The sequence below is a fragment of the Tenrec ecaudatus genome, chromosome 17 (assembly GCF_050624435.1).
Source record: "Tenrec ecaudatus isolate mTenEca1 chromosome 17, mTenEca1.hap1, whole genome shotgun sequence".
NCBI lineage: Eukaryota > Metazoa > Chordata > Mammalia > Afrosoricida > Tenrecidae > Tenrec > Tenrec ecaudatus.
In genome coordinates this window covers 39,674,564-39,697,053 of record NC_134546.1, presented here as the reverse complement: position 1 = coordinate 39,697,053, position 22,490 = coordinate 39,674,564, and positions in this window count along the sequence as shown.

Below are 22,490 nucleotides of genomic sequence, written 5' to 3'. Positions count from 1 at the left end.
GCCTGGATGGGCTGCTTGAGACAGCCATTCCTTCACGTAGAGTAGGAGTCCTGCTACAAACTGCCCCACGGCAAGTCGCCCGAGTGGTTCACCTGGACTCAGGAAAGGAAGTGGCGATCTCTCCCCACATCTCCTCCTCGTGCTCTAGGGGTCCCTCATGGCCTAAAATCTCAGGACGGGGGTCACTGCCATCCCAGGGCTGGGCTTGCTCCAAGATGAGGAGGACTCAGCTCTCCAGCCACCCCAATGGCAGCAGTGCCATCTCAGGTCACGTGGGGGGATTGATTCTATGGGGCATTTTCTAAAGCCCAGTGGCTCCCTGCCGTGTCACAAGTCAGCTCCGGGCTCTAGTTCCATTAGTTACTATGGACGAGAGGCTGCGCTGGGTCCCTGGGGGTCAGGCATCAAGGACAGAGACGTACGGAGTCCAGGTCCTTTCTGCAAGGGTTTGTAGGTGAGAGGCAGGGATCCAGAGCAGGTGCTCAGATAAGGACCATGGCTCAGCCAAAGGGGCTGTAACTCTTGGGAAGGCTTTGGAGTACAGAGGTGGGCATGTCTTCCACCCACGCCCTTGCTCAAGGTGTGTTGTACTTCTGCCGACCACACTCCACTTGTCCCTGCCTCAGGGTCTTTTCAAGAGCTCTCCCCATCTCTGAACCACCCCTCCCCAGATTTCCTTCTGTCTTGTTTCTCCTCCAGCAGGTCTTAGCTCGCATATCATCCCGGAGAGGATTCCCCTGTGTCTCACGCGTGGCAGCCTCCCCTCCTTCCCCCGTCATGCTGTCTCAGCCTGGGCTTCGGTTTTGTCACAGCCCCTGACGCTGTTGGAAGCATTCCTGCTATCCCTCGGTGTCTTCGTTTATATGGTTGCTGCTTCAGCCTTTTCTAAATCACCAAACAGTCCCTACATGTCCCAATTCTTTCATTCTCCTGCGTATGTTCCCACCTGGCAGGCCTTCTGTCTATATCATTGGGAATTCTATGTATTTTTATTATTTTTGCAGTGACTAGGGAAATTAAAGCTGGAAGTAGAAACAGTTTGCTTCTATTTGAGTGGAGCCTGGTGGTGGCATGGTGTTCAGCTGCTGACTGGAAGGTTGGAAGTTCGAACCCACCAGCTGCTCTTTAGGAGAGCGGTGTGGCTGTCTGCTTCTGTAAAACTTGTTGAGTATTGTGGCATCGGTGTCAACTCAGAGTGGCCAACTCCACAAAAGAAGGAAACACTGCCCTGTCCTCAGTCAGTGGCCGCCGGAGCCCATTGTTACCGCCATCGCTACTGTGCCAATTCATCTCAAGGAGGGTCTCTCTCTTTTGGCCAACTCCCTCTCCTCCCTAAAGAGCCAATACCACCGTCTTGGAAATCCTAGGGTAGTTCGAGCTAGGCGGATAGAACTGCTGCTATCAGTCAGAATGAACTTCATGGCGATGGGTTTAGGTCATGCTTGCCTGGGAACTGAAGGGTGGTAGTTTGAATCCACCCACAGGCACCTTGAAAGAAAGGTGGTCTACTTCCAAGAGGCCCCAGCCTTGAAAGCCCTGCGGAGCACAGTTCTCCCCCCAACACACCTGCGGTCACCAGGGCTGGCCACTGCCCCTGGCAATACCGAGAAAGCACCAAGTCTAACCAAAATATGTCCTCAAGCTGCCTTGGCCAGCAGGGTCTAGCTGAAGAAAGCATCAAATAGCCTAAAAGTCCCTCCTCTCCTGAAGTCCCAGCCCAGGAAGCTAATCACTCCTGCTCTCAGAGCATTTTGCACTCCACCTCTACCCCATCCCCATCCCGAGTGAGAGAGAGCTCTGTCCCCCCAGGGCAGAGACACCCCTGTCTTCTGTGTGATAAGCTTCACTATGGCAAGTGTGTCCTCCGAACAAGGAGCTGAGGCGAGCCTGGAGCCCCGAAGCAGACCAGTAGGCCTGCGGACCAGTAAGAGCTGCCCTACCCCCATGCCATTCAGAAGGGAGGGCCAAGCCCCTCACCCTCCTCTGTCAGGGAAACAAGGGATGGGGAAGGTGCCTCTCTCCTGCACCCTATCCACCATCTGCCACACTCAGCCAGGAGACCAGAAGCCACATCCCACGCCCACAGTCACATCCAATTTTCCGTCAATGAAATATTCAAGGACTCCACAGCCACAGGCTGCTAGGTGCCAGGGGAGGGGGAGGCTCCTTGTCCTCAGGCCCGCTCCTCCTCCCCTGCAACCCCATCCCACAGTCCCTGCCCAGGCCTTTCGTGATGCTACCCGGGGGTCTTTCCTGTTACATGCACGCACACCCCCCCTGAACCCCAATCAGGACCACCTTCCTCTCTCTAGCCAGCTCTATCCCAACCCCGAAAACCACATCTGTGAAGCCTTCTCTGGGCTCATCCTTTTTTGACCTAGACCCCAGCCCACACTTCATCCTCCCCGGACTCATCCTTCCCTGGAGCTCCACCCACCGTCAGTTTGGAGTGGGGTCATGGGTACTCCGTGGAAGACAGACATGGAAATTTCCAACGAAACTCCATGAGAGGTGTTCAAGACCTCAGCCTACACTGGACCCTGCCTCCCCCGGAACCCAGGACCATTTCCCAGTCTTGCCCCTGCTCCAAACCAATCACGCAGCAGGGGCAGTGCCGGGGGAATGTTTATGGTCAAACATTCAGTCCTGTCCAGCCACAACACGCCTTCCCGGTAGCATTCGTTGCCTGCTGTCAAGGTGGGGAGCTTGGGGGTGCTGTGAGGTTGCTGGGAGACCCAGCAGTGAACTGGAACCAACACACAGGCAAAGTGTTGAGGAGAAAGGAAACCGGCTCTGGCCCCTGGGCCAACCCTGTCTCCTCACAGTAACAAGGTCTCGCGTTCCGCATGTTGAAATCAGGCGCAAGTAGGTGTTTGAAAGCAAGCTGAGTATATATGCCCACTAGTCAAAGGGTTTTCGTCAAATGGTCCCTAGTGGTTGGCCTTAGTCTGGGCTCCGTTCTTTACTCTGCTGAGTCACCCCCGGCCAAAGCCTTAGCTTCCCAAGCACCAGTGTATTGTGCCCTTCCACATTGTGCTGTGTGTCTGAAATTGTGCACCTTCAAAATGTGTATTGGCATCCTAACCTCTGGACTGGTGGAAAGGCGCCCTAGTGGCCCAAAGCTGAAGCTAACTGTTGGCTGCTAACGGAAAGGGCGGTGTTTGCCAATTACGAACTCAAACATTTCCTTAAGTCTTAAAAACAGGACAAAGACAAGACAGAGGCACACGGTGAAATACTTTATTTTCTTTCTTTCTTTTTTTAGTTCAAGGAGTGTTTTCCAGTCCAATCTGTTGGGGCACCACGCCCTGGCCCCAAAGTCCACCTTCAGCATTCCTTGGGGACCTCGCCACTCCGTTCCCTGGCTGTTGCGCTGTACTCCCCCAGGGCTTTTATTTTCAATGCCCTCCTTGAGCCCTCGTGACAACTCTGGGAGGAAGGCATTACTTCCCTCATCCTGCAGTTGAGCTAACAACTCAGCCACGGGCCCCTAACCACTGGGAAGTCCTGCAGGCCTGTAAATGGGCATAAAAGCAGCTTCCTCAGGAGTGTTTCCGTACGAAAGAGTTTTGACAACTGTAAGGCATTATTCTGCAAAGGGAAAAAGTGCTGTTCTAGGCCCCGAGGACTTTATAATCTGACAGAGTTGGCCAATGCTGTGCTTAGGAGCCATGGAGTCGGTTCTGACTCGTAGCCACCCCATGTACAATAGCACAAAACACCACCGCCTCCTGTGTCATCCTCCCAATTAGTCTTACATTTGAGCCCCTTGGTGCAGTCACTGTTTCAGACCATCTTGTTGAGGGTCTTGCTCTTTTTTGCTGCTCTTATACTTCCCCTAGCATGTTGCCCTTCTCTGGGGACTGGTCTCTCCTGAGAACTTGTCCAAAGTATGTGAGATGAAGTCTCCCCATTCTTGCTGTGCTTCTTCTAAGACAGATTGGTTGGTTCGATCGGCAGTCCATGGTGCTTTTAAGATTCACAGCACCACAATTCAAATATGTTGATTCTTCTTTGGTCTTCCTTATTCAACATCCAACTTTCACATGCATCTGAGGCCATGGAAAATGCCATCGCGTGGGTCAGGCGCACCTTCGTCCTCACAATGACATCCTTGCCTTTCAAAGCTTTAAAGAGGTCTTCTGCAGCAGATTTCTCGAATGCAATGCATCGTTTGATCTCTCAACTGTTGCTTCCATGAGCACCGATTGTGCATCCGAGCAAGGTGAGATCCTTGACAACTTTAAACTTCTCTCCGTTTATCACGCTGTTACCTGTTGGTCCAGTTGTGAAGATTTCAGTCTCGACATTGAGTTGTAGGCTGCAGTCCTTGATCTTCACCAGCAAGTGCTTCAAATCCTCCTCACTTTCAGCAAGACGGCTGTGCCATTGCATAGCACAGGTTGTTAATAAGCCTCCCTCCTTGGGAGGAAGATTTCCGCTCTCTTGTAAGGTTTATAGCAGTGGTTCTTAACCTGTGGGATGTATCCCCTCTTTCACAGGGGTTGCCTGATTCACAACAGTAGCAAAATGACAGTTATGAAGTAACAACAAAATAATTTTATGGTTGGCGGGGGTGGTAGTGGTGGTGACCACAACATGAGGAACTGTATGAAACGGTTGAGAATCACTGATTTACAGTCTCAGAAATCAGGGCTACTTCTGTTCGGTCCAACTAGGTCGCTAGGAGTCAGAATTGGCCCCATAGCAGTGAGCGTTTTTGTTTTTAAATCCTCATACCAGTTTCCCCCCTTCATATTATCCAGCTTCAGTGATTATTTGCTCAACAAATGACCAAGAACAGTGGCAAAATGCTTAGTTAAATGTAACCATGTCCAAATGTCACTACACACTGTAACCAAACCGAGCGCCACTGCTAAGGGGACAGGCAGGCAGATGTGCCTTTCAGGATCCAGAGGAGGATGGAATATCACTGGCTGAAACTATTCTGGCCAACAAAGAGGTACCGTCTGGATCCAGCCAGATCAATCCAGATGGTGGGTCATTTTACAAGAGAATTCATCTGGCTTATTAAAAAAAAATGACAAGGTCATTTAGAAAACAAAAAGCAGCAAGCAAAGGCAGGGGACTGTCCTAGGCTAAAGGACACTAAAGAAAGAGATGTGAGCATCAGATTTTATGTGAGAATTTTTATTGGCTTCTGCATTTAAAAAAAAAACACAAAAACATCATAAAGGATTTTTAGGCAGAATTCGGGACATTGACATAAGTGTTTATTCTCTAAATCAGCCCATATTAAAATTCTTTGGGGTGATCATGAATCCTAGGAAGAATGTTCCTTTGTTCTATACCCCAAAGAAAGTATGAGTGCAGAGAAAGAGAGCGAGAAAGAGAGAGAGAGAGAGAGAGCAAATAACACAATATGACCTACAAATCCTTGGGGCACCTAGCTGAAGGCTTTGTCCACGTTCCTGGGCTATCCTTTCAACTTTATTGGTTTGAAAATTCCCCAGTAAAAATTGAGGACATATATGTTACTGTGCTGAGGGGAGAGAGCTACTTAAAGGACACTGGAGAGGAACATTTTTCAGTGACTTCCTTGTTTGCTCAGAGGGGCCTGTGCTCACACACGGTGCCCAGGTTGGATGGAGGCAGCTTCTCTGCTCTTCTCCAGCCACGCCTCCAGGCATTTCTCATCAGGGTTGCTTTCTCTCCAGCTGCAGCACAGTCAAACTCCCTCCCTGCCCAGCCAGCAGGTGCCTAGAGGCAAGCTCGAACCTCCTGGCCGAGGCTCCTGAGGCCTCTGTGGCCCCGGAGTTTCCATGGTGCAAACAAAGCCGAACCCTCTGGTAATTTGCACAGGAGGGAGACGATGGCTAGGAACTTGTAGCAACTCCACCTGTGGCCACCACCATCAGAGGGACCTGTAGTTTGTTTCAGGCGCTCCGGATCTCTGAGGATGGGGCCTTCGGAAGCTCCCCGTTTCAGTCAGAACCCCAAGCAGACACTGTAGCACGCTCAACTTTGAGACCCAACAGTCTCGACTAAAATCCAAACCTCTAATTCTGCCACTTAAGGCCCTGCAAGTTTGACTCCCTTTACTGTCCCACCGGTGGCACGGTGGGTTACCGCCAGTTCAAAACCATCAGACGCTCCCAGGGAGAAAGGTGAGACTGTCTATTCCCAGCCAGTTGCAGTCTCTGGCACCTATAGAAACGGTTGTGCCCTCTTACAGGGCCATTATGAGTTGGCATTGACTCGATGGCAGTGAGTTGTAACTGCCCAGCAAGGCCCTTGATTCCTTGAGCTGAAGGAACGTGTCTTCCAATCTGGGGCTGTCACTCTCAGCCCTATGCAATCTATGTGCAGATTACCCAGTAAGCAAGGTAAGCACGGGCTTCCTTGTGACTACTTACTGTAGCGAACGGCTTTGCATGATGAAATCGAATCAAGTCAATGACAGGGTCAAAAATGCATGAAAATGTTCGCTGCAGATAGATAGGCAAGCGCAATTAAGCCGATGCTTTCCTTGTTTCCTGGCTCCTCCGCCTGTGCCAGTGACGGTGAGTGTGAAGCGAGGCTCTGACTCTGTAGGTCAGGAGCGAGAACAGATCCTGCCAGACCTTTGATTGGGTGAGAAAACACGTGACGTAGCCTGCATGTTTGTAAGGAAGTACAGTCGAGCCCGTGCTTACCCTGCTTGTTGGGCAATCACACACGGGCGACGTCAAGTTCACCTTCAGCATTGAACTCAAGTCCCGACCGACTCCCTGGAGCCTTCCTGATCACCCAGCCCATCTTCCGGGGGCTGCCCCTTTCTCCAAGTTCATTCACTGTTAAATTCATGACACCCAGCTTGAATGCTTTCCAAAAAGGCTTCAGCCTCACTGCCACTGAGTTGATTTCGACTCATAGCTGCCTTTAGGACAGGCTAAAATGGCCCCGTGGGTTTTTGAGACAAATCCTTTCTGGGAATAGAAAGCCTTGTCGTCTCCCGCAGAGCGCCTGGTGGTTTTGAACCGCTGACCTGGAGTAGCTGCTAGAACACCAGGGTTCCTATTTGACGCTTTCGCATAGACTACCGAATGTATTTGTTGTTATTGCTTTTACTTGTGTTGACAACCGTCTTTCTGCCAAACTGTGATGTTCTTGAGGGCAGGCATTGTATCTTTTTCTCTGTGTCCTGCTTAGTGCCAAGGGCAAAGTCAAAGTTCCAGATTGATTCTGGGCACCTACGGCTAAAGTTTGGAATAAGTCCTGGCATTGCAGTGGTTAAGCTCTCCATTGCTAAGCCAAAGGTCAACCGTTCGAATGCACCAGCTTCTGGGTGGGAGCACGAGGGTACAGGCTGCTTCCAGATGGACTGGAAGCTTCGGGGACCCTATGGTGGTGGCCGTCAAGTGCCATCAAGTCAGCTCCAGCTCACAGCGACCCTAGTGCGCCATTCACCCCATCGTTCCGATGGGATTGGAAGGAAGTAAAAGATGGGACAGTGGGGAACGAAGAGGAACAGGATTGCGGGGGGCAGGGGTGGCGGGGGTGTGTGTGTGTGCTTTTGTCTCAGGGAGCAGGAGATGTGGCTTGTGTCTGGGGTCCCAGGTCCTGTGGCTGGGTAGAGTTAGGGTGACCCTGCTCGTGCCCCCACCATAGCTATTTGCATTTGGGCTGGGCTGCTTCAGGGTGCCCGCCCCACATGATGATTTGCATCCACAGATTTACATAGGATTGCGGGGGCTTCCTGCAAGAAGCACCGGGCGGGCCCTGCCACACCCTCATATGCCGTCTTTGTGACAAAATGTTCATGTCCCCCAGCACTCGCAGCCCTCAGACACCGGGGGGCTCCCTTGGAGTCTGAGCCCTCAGGTCGCTGAGTGTCTCACTGCTGAGCACCGGCATGTGTTGACCTCCCTTCAATGAAGCGCTCGGTCAAGGCCTCAGCCACACTTTCCTCTTCTCCGACTTACACTGCCCCCCAGGTTCACCATGAGGGACATGGAGGGACAACTCTAATCGTGGTCTCCCTTCACGAAGATGAACCCTGCCACCTTCACGCTGTTCCCAGCTGTCCCCCGCTCCCCTGTAAGTTGTCCCCTGGGCCTGCAACCCCTCTCCCCTGCAGCTGCCTTGCCAACCGAGCGGCAAGGCCTGTGTTCTTAACAGCCTCGCTCTGTCTCCTTGGAGGAGGGAGTGGGAATTATCCTACAAGATTTTGTAGAGGGAACAAATGTTATTCTGCAGACAATCCCAAGTGCTTGGGATTGATTGCTCCTTGACTTCCGTCTCCCTCTCTTGACCCCAATTCACGGAGAAGTCCGAGGACGCGGAGACGCGCGCTGCCCCCGGCACCCGGCTGGCATGGAGTGTTCTGGAGTGGGCAGGGAGGGCGCCGGGCCCTCTGGGGTGTTCCTCGGCCCAGACAAGGGAGGCACTCAGCCACCGCAGCGATGGAGCAAGAACCAGGGCGGCAGAAGTGAGATGGGCTCAGATAGCCGCCAGCCTCGGAGTGACAAGAGAAGGGCAGTGATCCTGTGGACCATAAGCACCAGCAGACTCGGGAAGCGAGGAGCCAGCGAGCTGGTTCCTTGTGGGGGGAAAGCGGAAGAGAACATTAAGGAGAAGAGAAAGCTGGTCACGTCCTTCACGTGACTGCAGAGGGAGCTGGGGGTGGCGGTGAGGGGGGGGGGGTAGTGGTGCAGAAAGGCTGAGAGCCGGGAATTGGTTAGCTGCCATGATAGCGATCACCTTACTAAGGGTGCTGTGGAGTCCCAGCCCCCAGAGGCCTCTCAGATGGTAGATAGTGACACACATGTTGCTGCCTTGATACAGCTCTGTCTAAAGGCGCGGGGTGGACGAGATGACCCCTGCAGGGTCCTCTTACCAGACCCAAGACAGAGAGAACTCAGGAGGCTGCCTGTGCTTTTAGCTTTGAAGAATCTCCAAATGGATGCAAGCCGTCGATGGTCGAGGCCAGAGTGAACGTCGTGGGGCGATCATCCTCCCCATGGCCTCGAGCCCCCGATTTTATGTAAGAGTGTCCTAAAAGCTCCCATCACCTCAAATTCTAGAGCCTCAAGACCATGGTCTCTAGCTTTCCCCAGAAATGTCTACCTTCGCCTTTGGTTAAAGGAGGGCGGGGCATCTTGGAATACAAAAGGGGGGCATTTAAATGAAGCTCTTCATTGGAAAAGAGAGAATTAATGTTTGCGTTGAATTGGAGCTGGAATCATGGCAGATAGATTTTTTTTAACTCTCTTCCCTTTAATCAATTTCACCCTAATTAATTCTTCTGTGGCTTAGTCTGGTTACATTAGATAGTCCGCTGATTATTTCCACAATCAAGAGAATGTATGTTCATGCATTTTTAATAAGGGACACCGGCATCCTATTTCATAAGCGATCCTGTGGTTGGCGGTCACTGCTGCTAAACGAATTATAGAGCAGATACCTTACTTTCAAAGCATAGTTTGCTGTCATATTCATCCTAGGTGACAATTTGGGAGTGCTCCGGAGGCTGCTGTAATCGGGCAGAGGACCGGGTAGTTAATGTGGCAATTTTCAAAGTCAAGTGCTGTTTCTTCTGAGGTCAATGCTATTTTTTAAAAAAATAAACACAGGGGTAATTTAGTCTTGCCAGCAGATCAAGCCTTGCACTGCAGATTTGAAGGCCGCTGTAGTTGTATGCTCAGTTTAAAATCTTAAATCTTAGAAGGACCGACTTCTGCCAGCTGACTGGCACCTTCTACTTCCTTCTGTGATGGGGCCCAATATGGCTGCTTAGGCCTCGTGAAGGCTTCTGTGGTGGGTACTCTCCCCACCAGACCCTGGTACTCCTGTGATCTGGAAGGCTTGAGGCAGGCACCACAGTAATTCCTAGGCCTCCATGCTTTCTGCTTAGTGAGAAGTAGAAGGAGGATCCCCTTTGCTTTGGGGAAAAACACTGGGCTTTTGAGTTATGCAGAAGGAAGTTCAGTGCTGATTCTGGAAAAGGCAGGTTGAGCCCCAAGGAAAGAAATAGTAATGCATGCTAATATAAGAGGCTGGCTTTCTTGTGAGCAGACAGCGCTCCCCCTGCAGAAATGATTCCAACTGTTGACTTGGTGGAAGGGGGATTTCTTTGTCTCCTTCTGGGGACACAGAGATGTGGGGCTTGGATTCCAGGTGTGGGGAGCTGGCTGAGGGCCCTCCTGTCTGTAGCAGTTCAGTGAGCTCTGCGGAGAAAGGATGGTTTGGAGGCTGGGGAGAGAGCAAGCAACCAGGGGGCCCTGGTCCTGGGAAGGAGGTTCTAGGCGCATCCATCCGTCATATCCAAGTGAATTTCTTTTCTAATTTTAACTGTCTTTGGCCAAAACCAAGCCTTCAGCGATTTTGTTGTACCTTATAATCTTGGGAAAATCAGAGAAGAATTTGAGCAGAGGAGGGATAGAGATGGTGACCTTGGCCTAGACCCCCTCCTCAACGAAGAATGTTTTCCTGCATCTGGGTCACAGACTGGCCCTGGGGAAGGAGGTCGCTCGTAGGATCCTTGTGCTGTGAGAGGCTCAGGCTAGGGGACAGGCACAGAAGTGGGGTGAAACAAATCCCCTGTCCCCTGTACTGGAGGGAGAGACCTTCCAAAGGGGTCCCTGCAACTTATACATTACGCAGGCATGGATTTGTTGGCTAGCAGCTATCTGGCTTGTCCTTAATATACACTGCAGTTGACCTGCAAGTCTCTGAGGCTGTCCTTCCCTGCATACCAGCTGTTTCGGGAAAGAGTGGAACTGTAGCTGCCTCCATCTCATCTCCCAGGAATACCACCGCCAGTGTTCGGCTGGGCGAGGACCAGTCAACAGAAGTGTCATTGAACCTCAGGGCAGTCTTCCTACCCCTTACTGCCCATGAGGAAACTGCACAATGGTACAGCCAGTTACTCACTCAACACTCACTGCTGTTGAGTGGATTCCGACTCACAGTGACCCTGTAGGGCGGCCGAACTGCCCCTGTGGGTTTCCAAGACTGGAACTCTTTAAGGCAGTAGGAAGCCTCGTCTTTCTTCCAACAGCTACCACCTATAGTGAAAAAAACAGAAGGGATGTCCTTGATACTATTGAAGGGATTGAGATGGGAAGAGCAAGACTTGAACAAGTGCGTAGCAAGGCAGAAAATATGCGGTAAGCAGCCTGCATGGCCTGAGCCAGCTCCCTGCCCCCATTTCACTGAAGAACCTAGACCCTGGGGGGGTCAGGACCATGGTGTCTGGGGACCTCAAGGTCAAGTTGTATAACAAACTTCACAAGGACAATAGTTTACATCTACAATCCAGTGAATTATTAAATGAGGCTCTTGTCGGCATAGCCTTTTTGCCCTCACCCAATGACTTTGGCTTTCCTGAAGAGTCTGGGCAAACTAGGGAGGAGAGGACTCGGACTGGATTGCGGTTTAGCTGTGACTGATTGTTAACAGGTTCATTGGGATTGCCATCCTGCCACGCATGCAAGCAGCTGTCTCAGAAGCAAGAAGGAGGATTCCAGGATTGCAAGAGAGCCGAGTCAGGGGTGCAAGAGTGGGGTGTGCCTGCTGGGTTCTCTCTGTACCAAGGACAGAAAAGCGGTCAGCATCAGAAAACATAAGGAAACAATTAGTTCAATGGACCATGTGACTATTAGTCTCCACAGCCTTGAACTAGATAGTGCCCGGCTACCACTACCAACCGATCTGGAAAGGGTCTCGTCAGGAAGGTCTGGGGAGCTCTGAAAAACCAACTGCCATCGAGTTGATTCCAACTCACAGGGACTCTTAAGAACCTTCTAATGTGATCCTTCCCAGGGCAGAAGATCCTGGAGCGAGTAGGATAAAAATGTGAAACAGACTGAAAACGAAAGACCAGGCCAGGCTTATTGGTCAGCTCGAGACAGGTGGGACCCCCCAAGACTATGGGCCTCAGTCAACCTTTAGGTCTGGAACTGAGCTCACCCTGTGTTAGAATAATCGGCCAGTTAAGATCAAAAGGACAGCATCTACTCAAGGATGGAGGGTCAGGCAAGAAGGAGGAAAAGAAACAGGAACACGAGGAGGAAGTAGGCCACGTGGTGGCACCTTAATGGGATTGAAACGGACGAGTTGAGACAGCATGTGTGCAAATTGTTGACTATACAACTGATGGTCTGCTCTGTAATCCTTGACAAATGTTTATCAAAGATAAAAATTAAAACGAACCTAGGCTCAGAGAGGGAAAGTGGCTGATCTGTGTACTCATTTACTCAGAAGACAGGTGTCCCGGTGGCAAGTGGTGACATGTTGGGGTGTGATCCTCAGGTCAGCAGTTTAAAGCCACCAGCCCCTCCTTGGAAGAAAGGTTCGCATAAAGACCCCTCGGGGCTTTCTACTCCCAACAAGAGCTACCATCTCAGAAACTCACAGGGGCAGTTCTACCCTGCCCACAGCTCGCTGTGAGTTGGCATCGCCTGGATGACTGCGACATCGGTGTGGGTTTGCTCATCAGAGGCAAGATTATGACTTGGGTCTTAGGTCCCCAAACTCCCAACCCAATGGCCATCCCTCGGATAAATTTCAGATGAGCTAGAGAAAGGACAGAAGAGGACTTTCCACCTTTCAAACCCCGTACAACGGGGAAAACACTCACCTTCCAGGCTAAGGAAGTATGGATGGCAGAGCTACGTGACCCCTCAGACTCAGTACCCAGGGTAGTCACGAAGACTTCAGCTGATTTGCAGAGTCCTCGTTATCAAGTGTCATCCCGCGTTGGGCTTCGCCCAGGGTGGGCACTCAGTAAGTAACTGATGGTGCTGGTGGGCTTTGCTTCCTGGCGCGTTAGCAGTCATCGTAGACCTCGCTGCTCTATGTGGGAGCTCTCCCTACCCACGCAGGGTTGTATCGCTCTCATGTCCCACATCCACGATGGACTAGCTCCGTGTGTGCTTCTGATCGCCTTTGTTGTTAGACCCAAGAAGGTGAAAAGGCAGGCTCGCTCAGTGGCACATCTACTCTGTCGGAGCTGAAGGGCAATAAGGAGCCCTCTGTGGGTCCTTTAATATCAGTGCAGTTTCATTGACTTTTAGTGAAAGTTGACACCTCACATTAGGTTCTTGTTTAACAATTTCTGTGCACACTGTTCAGTGACATTGGTTCCGTTTTCCCCAATGGGTCAACGCCCTCAATATTTTTGTTCTGGGTGTTCTGTTTCCATTCATCTAACTTTCTTACCCTTCACCCCAACCCTCTAGTTTCTCGTCTTTGCTTAGCTAACCAAAATGTTAACTGTTTGGTTTCATATTGGTGATTAAAAAAACATATATCGACTTTAATGAATAGAAACATGCTGTTTAAAAAAATCATTTTATTGGGGCTCTCGCACCTCTTATAACATTCATACATTAATCATATCAAGCGTATTTGTATGTATGTTGCCAAATATTGATTTTCTTTAAAATGAGCACAGTACTCATGGGTAATGTTTATTTTATGAGTCAATCTTGTTATTTACCTGAAAGGTGATCTCTGGGAGTGGTGTCAATTCCAAGTTTAAAGGGTCACTCCGAGAGACAGTCTCAGTGGTTCCGCTAGTCTCTGCCCGTCTATCAAGTCTGTCTGGTTTTTTTTTGGTTTGACATTAAAAAGCAAATTCTCTTCAGGGGGTCCAGCCAGAATGAGCTGGTTGGAAGCCCTGGACACTAACCTCCAAGCTACTATGATTTAATGTGTTAATGTACGACTGAGCAGTGCCATTTTTACCATATGGTAATAACAGCAGGATCTCTTTTGCCAAGATTCAAGATAGGTTGTAGCCCTCATTTTCCCTTCCAATGGTAGAAACATGGAGAATGCCAAGTTCAAGGAAGCTGGAAGAAAGGGGATGGTAAAGGAACTATGAGGAAGAGCCCTGCTCCCCCACCTTGGTTTCCAGGACGATAGAGTCGTGTCTTCTTCCTCTAGGGCAGCGGTTCTCAAATCTGTGGGTCCCGACCCCTTTGGGGGTTGAACAGTCCTTTCACAGGGGTCGCCTGATTCAGAACAGTATCAAAATGACAGTGATGAAGTAGCAATGAAAATAATGTTATGGTTGGGGAATCACCACCACATGAGGAACTGTATGAAAGGGTCGTGGTGTTAGGAAGGTTGAGAACCACTGCTCGAGAGTTCTGGACTTGCCTTCCCTCAAGATAGTTTACTCTTGGAACAAAGATCTCCTCCTGGGACCAACTTCCCCCATAGGCTGCTTTAGACTAGACGGTAGACAAGGTCTCACAGTTTCAGCAGATGGTGTGCTCATGGACCCCCTCACCCACCACACACTGCCCCGCAAAAAAAAGAAGTCTTCCAGAATCAAGATCCATTTCCCACCTTCAGTCATCTGTTGCCCAGACTTCACTTCTACCTTAGCAAAACCACTGCCAACCCCACACATCCAGTTTGTTTTAGACGGCGAGTCATTCAGCAGCTTGGTCCTCCTCCTGGAATTTCCTCTCCGATTCCCACCGTCGGGCCATATTCCCTACTTGCTCCAACACTTCATGAAAGGCCTACCTAAGAGTAGGCTCTCCCCTCCCCCACCCCCATGAGCTTCCAAAGTTGATGGAAGACAAAGAATGAAAAGATAATGAACTTTTTTCCCCAATGCATTTTTGGATCCCCCCTCAGATTACCAAAAATATCCCGGCATCCCTGTTTAGGGTTATGCCCATGGTACCGGTATGGCACAGGAAGAAGACCGCTAGATGGAGGAGACCGGAGACTTTAGGTCTAGCCCTTGCTTTGAGAGTCCTGGAAAGGGTGCCTCTAAGCAAGTCCTCTCACCTCTGTGGAAATCATATCCCTTATCTTCAAAATGATAAGAATGGCTGCCTCACTGGCCTCTCTGATGTTTGTTAGAAGCAAGAATGTTGGCATGAAGCACAGTCAGGAAAACTTAAATGCAACCAAACACCTCAAGGGAATGAGCTGCTTGCCCTGAATCCACTGTCCTGGGGGCACCAGAGTCAGTCAGCAGAACAGGCCCCAAAGACAACATTAGTGAATCGGAACTGGAGTCTTCCGAGTGCATGATGACCATCAGGAGTGCAAGGATTGGCTCTGCCTTGAGGAGAGAAGAGTGGTGAGAACTGCACAGAAACGAGTCCGTCCAGTGGACTAACGCAGAGATCAGTCCCCGCAACTCTGAGACCGGAGGAACTAGACAGTGCCCGCTGTCACTACCAACTGCTCTGAAAGGGATCGCCTTAGAAGGTCCAGAATGGACTGGGAGGAAAATGTGGAACAAATCTCAGAATCATAAGAGACCAGGCTTGCTAGTCATATAATTGCTGAGGGAAGCCTTGAGACTCGATCGACCTTTGGGTTTGGAACGGACCTCACCTGTGTGGCTCAGTTTTCAGCCAGACAGTAGACAGGCCTATCAGAGGGACCATGACCATGTTGAGGTGTGCACACCTTAGAATATCCAGTCATGTGGGATCCAGAGGTCAGCGTTTGCCCAAGGATAAAGTTCAGAAGGGCGAGGAAAGAAGGAAGAACAGAAACAGAAAACACGATGAGGTGGGGTAGGTGATGTTGCAGGGAGGGAATTGAAATGAATGAGATGGAACAGAAAGTGGATGAATCATTGAATGTCAAACTAATGATCGACTCTGTAAGCCTTCACCAACACAAAAGATAGCAAGTTAAAAAAACAAGTTAGATTTGGAACCTACCCAACTCCAGTATGGTTTAATTAACATAACCAAGAAAGCCCACATTTCAAATGGGGTTAAGCGCAGAAGAATAAGGGTTAGCATTCCTACAGGTATCTCATGAGAAGCTACTTGAAGCCATACCACCAAACAAAGGTCGTGGAGATCCAACGGTGAGATCTGTTTCCTGTGTACGGGGCTCGTGGAAGACAGCTAAGATATAGTACTCTACTGCTCGCTCAGATCTCACACCAAATTACACTCGCCTTCCAAACAAGAAACCCTAAAATAGCTTTAACTATTTGTTTAATTCCTAAAGGAGCCCTCCTGGTGGGCCAAGGAGGCAAGGTCAGCAGTTCAAGACCACCAGGTGTTCCTCAGGGGAAAGACAAGGCTTTCTACTCCCATAAAGCGTTCAGACCCTCAGTCCTACCTTGTCCAAAGGGACTGCTCTGAGCCAGAGCGGACTTGACGGCTGTGGGTTTTGGTTTTCTTTTACTCCTGTAAACATCTTCGTTGCCATGGATTAAAACAGGGGTAAAAAGTAAAATTAATTCTGTTGTCATCTTCGTAAGACATTTATCATGTGACATTTATGCTTTCCCCCCACTTGGAAAGTAGCACATGTTCATTACAGCTAAAAGTGGAATAAAAATTGGAATATAAAGGAATATGCATTTCCAAAGAACAGTAGAGTAAGCTTGTTATTGAGGGTGGCTTTCTTCTTTCCAAAGGAACAACTTTGGGGAAGTTGTAGTCGTGCTGTGCGTCCTGTAGCCTGCTTTTCCACATAAAAGCTTACAAAGTCTCTTTCTGTGGTCCTTTTGAATGGATCTATTCCAGAAAGAGAAAAGAATGATTATTTTAAAACTATTTTAAAAGATCATTTAAAAAAAAATAAAAGATCATTTTATTGGGGGCTCTTACGACTCTTGTTACAATCCGCACATCAATGTATCCGACATATTAGTACATATATTGCCATAATTCTTTTTCTTCTGTTTCTTTGGCCCCGCCCCCTGCTCCTCTTTTTCTTTAAAAAAAATAATTTTATTAGGGGCTTGTATAACTGTTACCACGCACATGTCCATTGTGTCAAGCACATTTGCACATTTGTTGTCATCATCATTCTCAAAACATTGTCTTTCGACTTGAGCCCTTGGTATCAGCTCCTCATTTTTTCCCCTACCTCCCCACCCGCTCCCTAATGAACCCTTGATAAATTATCATTATTTATTCATGTCTTACACTGTCTGATATGTTTTTTAAACTGTTGTTGTTACTCATTGTTGACTTTTGAAAAAAAAAGTAACTAGGTACTGTAATCAACATTAATTCCCTCGTAAACGGCAACAAAGAAGTATTATGGTATGGCCATTCACTAGAAAACCTTGTTATTGATCATCTCAGTTGGAGTGGACTCGATGGTAGTAGATTCGGGTATTTTGGGTGTTGATCACCTGCTCTTGACTACAGCCTAGGAAAGCAGTGGAGTCCCAGCCCCCACCTGCTTTTAGTTATGCTCAGATGGAGGACCCGGACAAGCGCTCCCTGAAAGAGCCCTGTGTTTGGGTCCCCAGTGCTGTGCAATCAATCTCCTGGCAAGGAAGGTGGACTAGACCCAGGGAGGGCACCCAGCTGTCCATGTAGCTCTGCCAGCCTGGCCCTTCCCCTCTGGCAGGCTCTGGACTTTGCTGGGCTGGACGGGTTTGGAATCCGTGTTCCCTTTTCCTCCCAGGAGTTAAGTGTCATGCTATCCTGTTTTCGTTGCTTGGAGGAATAAGGAAGAAGAAAGGGGGACCCTGGCTTTCCTGGGTGGGAGCTGGGGAAAGGGTGGCAAGATGGAACGTGATGGGTGCCCACGGCTCCATGCTACGCACCTGCACAGTGTTCATAGAGTAACATTCCCTCCTTGACTCCTGACAAAATGCTCTAAGACGGGTGTGTTGTTACTGTGATCTGTGTCTTCCAGGCTAAGGACACTGATCAACCAGACAGCAGAATCAGCAGCAGAGCTGAGATTCACACGCAGTCATCTGACCACCACTCTGTGGGCTTCCTCCCCTCCACCTCTCAACCAGAAACTGTCTTCTCTTCATCTTACCCTTGCAACTTGCAGCGGCCCCCCAAACTGGCTTGAACCCCAGGAACCTCCCCAGTGACACTCCATCCCATCATGGCAGCCTCTTCGGCCTGGTGGGCCCCATGCAGATCCCCTCCTTGCCCAGAGGAAACCTGCAGCTTCCCATACAGGTGAGGGAGCCGCCGCTCCTGTCCTCCTGGAGCAAATTTTCGCAGTGTCTACTCATAAGTCATTCAAGGAGACTTTGTGGCTTCCAGAACAGAGTCATTTAAATGTTTATTGCCTCATAAACCACGCTGGACAAGGACGCTGCAGGCCCGTGTGATGGAGACACGCAGTTCCTGTATTTTCGGGTTTGGGTTTACGTTTCCCGGCTGCGGGCACTTCCTTATTCTGGGCAGGCTGACCTTTGTTGGACGAAGGTGGATGTGCTGAGCTGGCAGGATGCCCCAGCTGCCTGGCCAGCCCTGCCTGCTGAGCAGCCAGAGGGAAGATCTTCATTCCCCCACCCTTCAGCCTGAGCAAGCAGGGTTCAGGGAAGAAAGGACGGAAGGGGAGGGCGCGGGAGACCCACAGTGTCTCTGTCTCCGGGCCTCCTGCTGGGGTGCCACCTGAGAGAGAACCATCAAGGGGTGGCCAATGATGTGAATGAGCTCCCCTAGTCCTCACATGGTGTTATCTCAATCCACAGACACTCACACGGAGGCCCAGAGACAGACTGCCCTGCGTTTCCCCACAGCTACCAAGCTGGCTTTATCAGGCAGGTCCTGGTGGGAGTAGGACTCCGTGAGCCTCACAGATGAGGACCTCTCACTTAGAGAAGTAAGGGAAGGTTGGCGGGGACCAGCAAGGGCTGGCGAGGCTCCCGGAGATTAGCCACAGCAGGCAGCTCTCGGTGCCCTCACCCAGAGGGACAAGGAGCAGAAAGAATGGTACCAGAGGTGAATGATGGAAGGAGCCCCATGGAGGGCAGACCTGCTGTCAGGCCAGGGAGAAACAGAGAAGGAAAAAGTCCTCTTTCCTCCTGCTCCGCTGTCTCTCCCAGGCTTCCCACGCTCCAACTCCTCCAGAAACCAGACCCAGTGGTCCTCGACCTTCCTAATGCTGCGGCCCTTTCATACAGTTCCTCGTGTGGTGGTGACCCCCAACCATAACATTATTTTCGTTGCTTCTTCATCACTGTCATTTTGCTACTGTGATCAATCGGGCAACCCCTGTGAAAGGGTCGTTCGACCCAAAGGGGTCGTGACCCACAGGTTGAGAATCGCTGAGCTAGAGGCTCAAAGAATCAGGCCTTGTCATGAGTGAGCCCAGTCACCGGAGTCTGGGACCGTCAGAGCTGCACGTAACCCGTATAATGGGGGAGCTTGTTTTTAAATAGAAAACATTGTAGCGTGTTCATATCCTGAAATATTATACAGAATGACAATGACGCACAGTATACACATCAACACAGATGAATCTCATTATTTTTGAGGAAAGAGGAAAAAAACAAACAAAACCAAAGCAGACCCATAAGAGTACATGTTGTATGACTGTATTGATAGAAAGCTCAAAAACTGGTAACCATAAACTCTACCACATTTTGAATGCCTTCCAGATGAACCAAGATCTATTCCAAGTCCTTCTGGGGGCCACAGCCTGCGTAACCAGAGTGAGCTTCCTGCCTGCCCTGCAATCCCTCTGACTGGGGGCAAAAAGTCTAACCCCCCTCTTTAGTCACCTTAATGACTCTCTTATCCCCACCCCTCCAAGCTCCTGCAGAAGCCTTTTCAGGCCCGGTGACATGGCCTGAGCCCACATTCCTGACCAACAAGCGGCCCAGGCTGCTGAATCCAGATTCATTAGGATTTCCGCTCCCTTGGATCCAAGATGCGTCCTGGAGGTTGACCATCTCCTCTGGACAGACTCTCTCTCTCCCTACCCGTCCAAAAGCTCCACCCAAGTCTGACATTCTCCTTTCCGATTTCACTGCATTTACTGCCCCTGGTCTCCCCCACCCCCAACCAGCCCAATGGTCTTCTGGGAGGCTCCAATAGCCCAGAGCAGAAAGCAGCTCAGTGGTGCTGAACTTTCCAGGTGCAAGCAAGTCAGGTTCAAAGCTAGCAGAGATGAGGCCTGAGGGGAGGTTGACTGGGGCGTGGAGGAGTGCTGGACCAGGGTGGGAGGGATGCAGGAGCACCCATCTTCTGTGACTAATGCAGCAACAGCAAGATGTTGACTGGGAGCTCAGGGCCCTCTGGAAACACCCTCCCGCAGCCTGCTGAACTGTCTTCAGCTTCCACGCACACACTCTCAGCCATGCGTGTGCATGTCTCTCTCTCCCTTGCAGCTCCAAGCGTGGCTAAGGGCCAGGACCGGGCGCAGGCTCTTCAGGAGTTTGTCTCAAAACACCATTGCTTGGTGTGGTAGGGCTTTGGGGATCCCAGTCAGACTTGAATTCCGGCTTTCTCATCTCCGCCCCTCTCTCCACACACCTGGATGTCAGCTTATTTGCCAGCCTTGCATTACCGCCCTTGAATTGACAACCGAGACGAAAAACCCACTGCTGGGGAGGAGATTCCACTTCACAGTGGCCCTTAGAACAGCAGAGCTACCGCTCAGGTTTCCCAAGGCAGTATGTCGACACAGAGGCAGACTGCTGTCTCTCCCTCCCACGGAGCAGCTGGTGGGCTCAAAACACCAATGCTAGTGTTGGTTAGCAGTTGATTGCTCTAACCCGTGCACCACCAAGGTTCCTATGATGATGATGATGATGATGATGATGATGATAGCTAACACTACTGTTCTTTAGATGTAGTTTGAGCGTTTCACCAACACCTGGTCATTTTGTCTACAGAATGTTGTCTACAAACTGTTCTCTCCAAGTTACACATGAAGAAAGCAATGATTAGAGAGATCCCGTGGTTTGCCTAAGATCACAAAGCAAGTGAGTCACAGGGTTAACATCCAAGCTTAATAAAGTCCCCAGAGCTCATGTTCTAGGGACCCGGGCACTGCCTATTGATGGAGACTTTTGCCCTTTTTCATTCCTTCTCTCCTCCTCCTTATTTTAAAAAGGCTTCATTGAAAGGTCAATGAAATAGCACGGACATACAGTAAGGGAACCCACACAGGGAACCCAATTTGATGAGTTCAGATACCAGCATACAACCATAAGCCCACGGATTCAGTCGAGTTCATGAATACATCCATCACTCCCCAAAGTTTCCTTTGCCCCTTCCTCATCCGCCCCTCACGCTCCCGCACCCTGTTCCTAGGCAACCAATGATGTGTGGCTATAGATTATTTTGCATTTTATATGTGGGCTCAGGCAGTACGTACTCTTTGGGGCCTGGCTTCTTTCAGTCAGCATAACCATTAGGAGGTTTGCCCTTGTTGCGTGTATCACTAGTTATTCATTTTGATTGCTAAGTGGTATTTCGCTGTATGGACAAATGGCATTTACTCATCCATGTACCTGCTAGTGGCCATTTGGATGGGTTCCGCTTTTGAGGTGCCACCAAGAGAGCTCCTGTGGGTGGTCAGGAACAAGGCTTTGTGCGCACAAACTTTCATTTTCCCAGGGAAGTACCCAGGAGCGGAGCGGCTGCATAGTGTGAAAGGTATATGTCTTCTTTTAGACATTCTAGTGTTATGTAAGGAGGCCTGGTAGTGTAGGAGCGACACCTTGGGCTGCTAACCACAAGGTCAGCAGTTCGAAACCACTCGCTGTTCTGTGTGGAAAAGAAGAGGCTTTCTCCTCTCATAAAGAGTTACAATCTCAGAAACTCGCATGGACCGTACTACCCTTTCTTACAGGGTTGCTATGAGTCAGAATTGAGTCAATGGCAGAGAGTTTGGTTTTTGTTTATTTATTTTACTAGGTATGTAGCTGTTTCTCATTGTGATTTTAACTCACATTTTCCTAATGACTAACCTCATCTTCTCGTGTGCTTATTTGATCTATATATCTTTAAGAAAATTTCATGGTCTAATGGGTTAAGCACTGGACCACTAACCACAGGTTGGTGGTTCAAATCTGTCAGATGCTCCTTGGGAGACTGATGAGGCAGCATTGGAGACCCTGTGGAGTTCTTCTTTGCCCTGTAGGGTGCTATGAGTTGAGATCAACTCCATGGCAGTGAGCTTATGTATCTTTTTTGGATCAATGTCTGTTCAAGTATTTTTCACATTTAAAAAATGTTGGGTTGTTTGTTCTTTCATTATTGAGTTGTAAGAGTTTCTTGTTTCATGTAGTCTGTCCCTCTCTGCCATCAAGTCAATTCTGATTCCTAGTGACTGTACAGGCCAGGACAGAACAGCCCCTGTGAGTTTCCAAGACTATCATTTTTTACAGGAATAGAAAGTCTTGTCTTTCTCCCTCAAGTGGCTGGTGGTTTCGAACTGTTGACCTTGTAGTTATCACCATGACGCATACCATCATGGCAGCAGGGCCCCTTATGTAGGCTCTAACTGCTAGTCTTTTGTCAGATAATAGGTTTTGAAATGTTCTGGTGTTTTGCCTTTTGATTTTTTGGCAGTCTCTTTTGAAGAAGAAAAGTCTTAAATTTCAGGGAAGTCCACTTTGAGCAACTTCTGAAAATGTTATTAGACATTTTTTTATCTTATTGTTCAGACTACACCCAGCAAAATACATAAATAAATGAAGACACCAAGGCAACAGCTGCTACATGGACAATGCAAAGCCTCTAGATTCACACGGTCAGAGCTCATGCCTGGGGTAGACCAAAGCACAGCTAACAGGAGCATCTGCAGCAGCCAGCCGTAGCTTCTTGCCT